The sequence below is a fragment of the Nicotiana tabacum genome, chromosome 20 (genome assembly GCF_000715075.1).
Source record: "Nicotiana tabacum cultivar K326 chromosome 20, ASM71507v2, whole genome shotgun sequence".
Classification (NCBI taxonomy): Eukaryota; Viridiplantae; Streptophyta; class Magnoliopsida; order Solanales; family Solanaceae; genus Nicotiana; species Nicotiana tabacum.
The window spans coordinates 66,966,543-66,973,419 of NC_134099.1; the positions used below are offsets into that span (position 1 = coordinate 66,966,543).

At 32.9% G+C, this 6,877-nt stretch overlaps 1 long non-coding RNA gene across 1 annotated transcript; it reads left to right on the top strand.

Annotated features, from left to right (window-relative positions):
* The first annotated feature begins 2,817 nt into the window (after positions 1–2,817).
* LOC107764716 (uncharacterized) lies at positions 2,818–4,247 on the top strand. Its single transcript, XR_012703720.1, has 2 exons — positions 2,818–3,705; positions 3,807–4,247. It is a non-coding gene; the product is annotated as an uncharacterized LOC107764716 (long non-coding RNA).
* The last annotated feature ends 2,630 nt before the right edge of the window (positions 4,248–6,877 follow it).

Here is a 6,877-nt window from a genome sequence, read left to right on the forward strand (position 1 = left end):
AGATAGTTTGCGTTTATTGATGCCATTACTTTTAAGAAAATCAAGAAAAATATAACATTAGATGATATAACATTAGATGATTAAAACATTCAAATAAAATTTAAAGATCTAGAATGAGAATAAGGAAGCAAATATATAATTCTAAATAAATAATAATAATGAGGTTGTACAAAGAGAATAAATACAAAAATGAAGAAAATAGAAGGAATTTAAAAAAGGAGCAACAACAAAAATGAATAAAATAGAAGGAACTAAAAAGAGGAACAATTGGGACCACAAGGAGAAATAAATACCAGGTTGGGTTTATTGATGCCATTACTTTTAAGAAAATCAAGAAAAATATAACATTAGATGATTAAAACATTCAAATAAAATTTAAAGATCTAGAATGAGAATAAGGAAGCAAATAAATAATAATAATGAGGTTGTACAAAGAGAGAATAAATACAAAAAGAGAGAATAAATACAAAAATGAAGAAAATAGAAGGAATTTAAAAAAAGGAGGAACAATAAAAATAAATAAAATAGAAGGAACTAAAAAGATGAACAATTGGGACCACAAGGAGAAATAAACACGAGGATGGGTTTATTGATGCCATTACTTTTAAGAAAATCAAGAAAAATATAACATTTGATGATTAAAACATTCAAATAAAATTTAAAGATCTAGAATGAAAATAAGGAAGCAAATAAATAATAATAATGAGGTTGTACAAAGAGAATAAATACAAAAATGAAGAAAATAGAAGGAATTTAAAAAAGGAGCAACAACAAAAATGAATAAAATAGAAGGAACTAAAAAGAGGAACAATTGGGACCGCAAGGAGAAATAAACATCAGGTTGGGGCTAAGGGGGACTCGATCTTGAGTCCCACAAGGAGAAATAAACATCAGGTCAATCGTGACACCTATAGTCATTTTGTTACTTTCGGGTGCCACTCAAAACCTATATCATATTTTTCAGTAAAATACCAACACATAAATAAAATTCTACACGAGCATCCGGGTGTCTCACCAACCCAAAGCCCTACGTAGATCCGCCCCTGACAAATGCTAAATTGTGAAATTCACTTTTATATTTTGTAGATAAACTATAAGGAAACTAGCTCAACTCATGTTTGTAAAATATTTCAGTATTATAGTATTATGAAGAGAGATTATTTTTAATAACAAACAACAAAACAATCTTCAGATATCTTTTTGGTTTTTCCTAAAGTTTATGTTCTTTCGTTTAGCTGGTAGATTTTGTGTTATTATGTGATTTAATTAAATTCTTAGTTATTAGAACTTGGCGGCAACTCGGATCTTGTGTCCTTTAGATACCCAGCTTATCTGCCTGATTTTTTATATGTAAAAAAGATTTTAAAAAGAAATTTTTTAATTGATTTTAAAGTTGTCATAAATATTAGGTAAATAATTTAATTACTAATTTTATCCAATGCGAAATATAATTGTAAATGACAAAAAAGTTGAGCGATATTTCATTAAGGGGCAGGGGCGTACACAGGAATTTTTGTAAGTGGTGTCAAAATTTATAGAAGAACGAGAATTATAACTTTAATTATCATACTTCTAAACAAGAATAGCTTTAATCTATTGGTTTTGTTGAGTGTTAAGTTAGAAAAAGTCTAGAATTAATTTCTACTTCATGACAGTTTTTAACCACATAGGTTCTTTCAAATATTTGCCAAAAAAAAAAAGATGTGCTAGTTGAGGTTCAAACCTTTGACCTCTTAGAGCAAAATCAAGCACATAACCGACCTGAGTACCCAACTCTCGCTGCACAGACCTCCAAAACTGCGAAGCAAACTGAGTGCCCCTATCTAAAATGATGGAAACTGGGACACCATGCAACCGAACAATCTTCCGGATATAGATCTCTGCCAACCGCTCTGAAGAATAGGTAGTACACATAGGAATGAAGTGCGCGAGCTTGGTCAACCGATCCACAATCACCCAAATAACATCACCAAAAAATAATTTATGTCAAGTGGTGTCATTTTTTTCTACTTATATGCTTCTTCACAGTATTAACACATATATTTAGTAAAAAAATTCGACAAAGCGGTATCGCGTGACACCGATTCGATACATGTACATCTGCCCCTGTTAAGGGGCATCATATTTTTAATATAATATAAATGATAACTGAACTAGGATAATTGGTCATCAAAGTCATTTAATTTTTTTCGGTCATCTAAAAATTACTTTACCTAATCAGCTTCTATAGTAATCTTCATCGGATTTTTTTGTTTTCCGATGAGATTTTATGACATGTCAAATTTAATTATAAGAAACTGCTTCCTCTGTCCCAAATTAATAGTCTTTTTAATACTGCTTAATTCTCACAAAGAATTTAATAGAAGTAACTTAGTAAATTATCTCTTGAACTTATTATTTTTTTTACATGAAATAAGCCAAAGCGATAAATAAAATGACATGAAATAGTGCACGCTCTGTAATTGTTCGAGTACTAACGTTCGAATTTTGAAATAAGACTCCAATGAAGGGGTAAAGACTTTATATTCGCTTTCTTCCCAGGCCGCTTAGGCGGAAGTTTTCCAACACTCAGGTTCGCCTTTTATCGGGTAAATTTCACAAATAGTCATATAAGTATGATTTTTTCACCAAAGTCATATAATTTTATTTTCTCATACAAAATCATATAAATATAACTTTTTTTACTAAAGTTTATTTTCTCATACAAAAATCATAAAACTTTCACTAACTCACACAAAAATCATAGTGATCCGAAAATAATTTTTTTGGTTTTATTTTCTTATTGTACGTTTTTTAAATTTTTTATTTTCAATCTAATAAATAGAAATGAGTAATTATATATTACACTGAAAATAAAAAATAAGAAAACATAAAATAAAAAAATACTACCGAAAAATTTCTTTTTTGACCACTATAAATTTTGTGTCCCTCCGTTCACTTTTACTTGACACGTTTTGACTTTTCATATTCCTTAAGAAATAATAAATAAAGTGCATAATTTACCATGATACTCATATTAATTGATGCATATTTTATTGAATTTGAGAAAATATTTGAATAAGTAATAAATACTGTGGATATAAAAGAAAAAAAAAGTTTATCTTCTCTTGTTATGCGTAAAGTGACAAATAAAAATAAACGGATGGAATATGACCTTGGTAAAAAAAAATCCATAGTTATATCACCATTTGGAAAATTTACCTACCTTTTATCATAGCCTCATAAGTCTATTCTGTGTCTTTACAACATAATTTCAATGCTGCATCAAAGACTCAAAAGTCACAAGCTGTTCCTTTCTTGACACTTTCTCGGAGCTTGACCAAAGAAAGTTCCACAATTTCCAACTAAAGAGATAAGTCTTCCTCCATTACTATTTCTCCTCACATTTAACCGTTTCCATATTCCCTTTTCTACACATATTCAGCCCAAAAATAAGATCCTCAAAATTTTCAAATAAGCTATGGAGATTGACACAGCCAACGGTACTATATCGAATTCTTGTGTTAGAGACAGCCTCCTGGTGGAGCAGGATCAAACATCACGACGCAAAAAGAAGCTTAAATTCATCATCATTTTAATCATCGTTTTCACTCTCATTATCGGAGCCATAATCTCTGTTTTCACGATAATGAAACAGGACTTCGAGTCGAAGTCACCAGCCAAGAACCCAACCATGGCAATCAGATCCATCTGCTCGTTGACTCGGTACCCTACTACATGCTTCAAGTCCTTATCTCCTATTTATATGAACAACCCATCATCCAAAATCAACGCATCTCTAATTTTTTCTTTCTCGTTCCACACAGCCATAGATGAACTCGGCAAACTTTCTACGCTCTTATCAGAGTCAAATGACAGGTCCCTCAAACACTGTGAATATATGTTCAACGAATCAGTTGGTCAATTGAACAGCTATTTAGCGACTTTGGATGTTGATTTAGGTAATGAGCTAAGCTTTGTTGTATCGAAAAGCTTGAGAGAATTGATGGGGTGGATATATAGAGAAACGCCAAAACTTGAAGTTTGTCTGAATAGGTTGAGGTTCGAGTATACGTTGAGCAGTAGACGAGTGAGCAATAGCTTAATGATTCTGAGCAATATGGAGAGTGTTTCTGAGATGTTTTACCCAATAATTGGAAGTGATCAAAGTATGGTTGCTTCTTTTCTGTCTAATGTACAATTTGTGGATACCCTCTGTATCTTTGGGGTACAGTACATTCTCTTAGTATTTTTGTTTTGTCTGCTTTTACGCCTACTCCGATGGTAATTAATTGATTCCAATAATATTTCTCTTGAGTTTGGGTGTGATAATATTCGTGTACCTAAATGTTGTACACAGAAATTTCAAGCTACTTGAAAAACTACTTACATATATCCCTACGACTTATTAGCATAAAAAAATATTTTCTGCTCTCTAACCAAATATTAGAAAATATTTTTCTAAAAAAGTTTTCCACTCACCAGTCAAACAAGAAAAAATAAGTGATAAAACCACTCATTGTTCATGAAAACATTTTCTAGGAAAATATTTTTATTCATACCAAACACGAGAAAAAATGAAGGCAATCAGCTGGATTAACAGAAAAGAAAGAAAATTTATTTCAATGATCAGCGAGAATTACTATGTTTTCTCACGGAAAGAATAGTATTGAGTTGTGCATGTGATGGTGGAATGTAGCATATAACCGGAAGAATTAATTGATGTGCGTGCAAGCTGGCCCGGACACCATATCTTTTTCTACTTTATCTCATCAGAAAGTCCAAATTTCCGCTGCTATTAAGTTCATAAATACTTTAAGATTGTGTTAGATATTACTGAATTATACCATTGTCCCAACAAGAAGAAGGGGATGCATAGAAGAAAGGTGTACTTCGTGCAGAAAATCAATGAGTTGGTAACCTTATTTCTTTCTGGGCAATTTCACATCATTTAAAAGAGAGACCATGATTGAGATTACTAAAATTTGTACATATGGCCATTGTATTCTTTTGATTATTGAACTAATAATTCTCGTATCATCAAAGCATAACACTAATTTTGATACCAATTGTTGCGGAAGCCAAATGTATATAGTGTGAATAAGTCACAACTACTATACCAAAAATTATGACAGCCACCAAATAATAAATAAGACAATAAAGCAACAATAAAGAGAACACCAGAATTTACGAGGTTCGGCTAATTTTGCCTACTCCTCGGACACAACCAATATTTTATTTCACTCCAAAAATACAAGTGAAATAATACTAAAGATAGAAGATACAAATGCCTTAAACAGATGAGAAGGCAAATGAGAGGTGTGTTTAAATCCTAAACATTAAGCCTTCTTTTATAGGGGGAAATCCCCCCAACCCTTCTCTTCCCACCGATGTGGGACAAATAGTTTTGCCAAATTCAACAAATCTCCACCTTGGCAAAATTCCACATCTTCAATTTTCTCTCAATAACAAATTTTGATTGTGTCTTCATCTTCAATCTTCAGTTTTCAACAATGTTGATCAAATCCAAACAATGTTGAAACTTGACCGCAGTCACCACCTTTGTCAGCATATCAGCAGGATTCTCCGTAGTATGAATTTTCTTCACTGTGACTCCACCTTCTTATATGATTTCTCGTACGAAATGATACCGAACATCAATGTGCTTCGTCCTTGCATGATAAACTTGGTTCTTCGCTAATTGAATAGCACTTTGACTATCACGAAAAATTGTGATACCTTTTTGTTCAACACCAAGCTCCTTTAGCAATCCTTGAAGCCAAACTGCCTCTTTCACAGCCTCTGTAATAGCCATGTACTCTGCCTCTGTTGTAGACAAAGCAACTGTTGACTGCAAAGTAGACTTTCAACTAACTGGTGCCTTTGCAAAAGTAAACACATAACCAGTAGTTGATCTTCGTTTGTCCAGATCACCCGCAAAATCTGAGTCACAATATCCAACTACAGACTGATTGTCTTCCTGCTCAAAAATTAACCCGACATCTACAGTATTATGAATATACCGTAGAATCCACTTCACAGCTTGCCAATGCTCCTTCCCTGGATTGTGCATATATCTGCTAATAACTCCAACAGCTTGTGAAATGTCAGGCCTTGTGCAAACCATTGCATACATCAAGCTACCAACAACATTTGCGTATGGTACCTTTGACATATACTCTCGTTCAGCTTCATCCATTGGCGACATAATAGTACTTAGCTTAAAATGGGAAGCAAGTGGAGTACTAACTGGCTTAGTCTTGTCATCTATGCCAAAACGTTGAAGTACTCTCTTCAAATATTCCTTTTGAGATAAACAGAGTTTCTTTGAACGTCTATCTCTAATTATCTCCATGCCAAGAATTTTCTTTGCCTCACCCAAATCCTTCATCTCGAACTCCTTCTTCAGTTGAATCTTCAACTTATCAATTTCTTCCGAATTCTTGGAAGCTATCAACATATCATCAACATATAGGAGAAGATATACAAAGGAACCATCTTTAAGCTTGTGCAAATACACACAATGATCGTATTTGCTTCTCTTGTACCCTTGCCGTAACATAAACTCGTCAAATCACTTGTACCATTGTCTAGAAGATTGTTTCAATCCGTACAACGATTTTTCAAGTTTGCACACCATATTTTTTTTTCCAGCAACTTTGAATCCTTCTGGCTGAGTCATGTAGATTTCCTCCTCCAAGTTTCCATGTAAAAACGCAGTTTTTACATCCATCTGAACTAGTTCCAAATCCAATTGTGCTACCAAAGCCAACATAATTCTAATGGAGGAATGTTTTACAACTGGAGAAAACACTTCATTGTAATCAATTCCCTCCTTTTGAGCATATCCTTTGGCCACCAATCTTGCTTTGTAGCGAACATCTAATTGGTTAAGAAA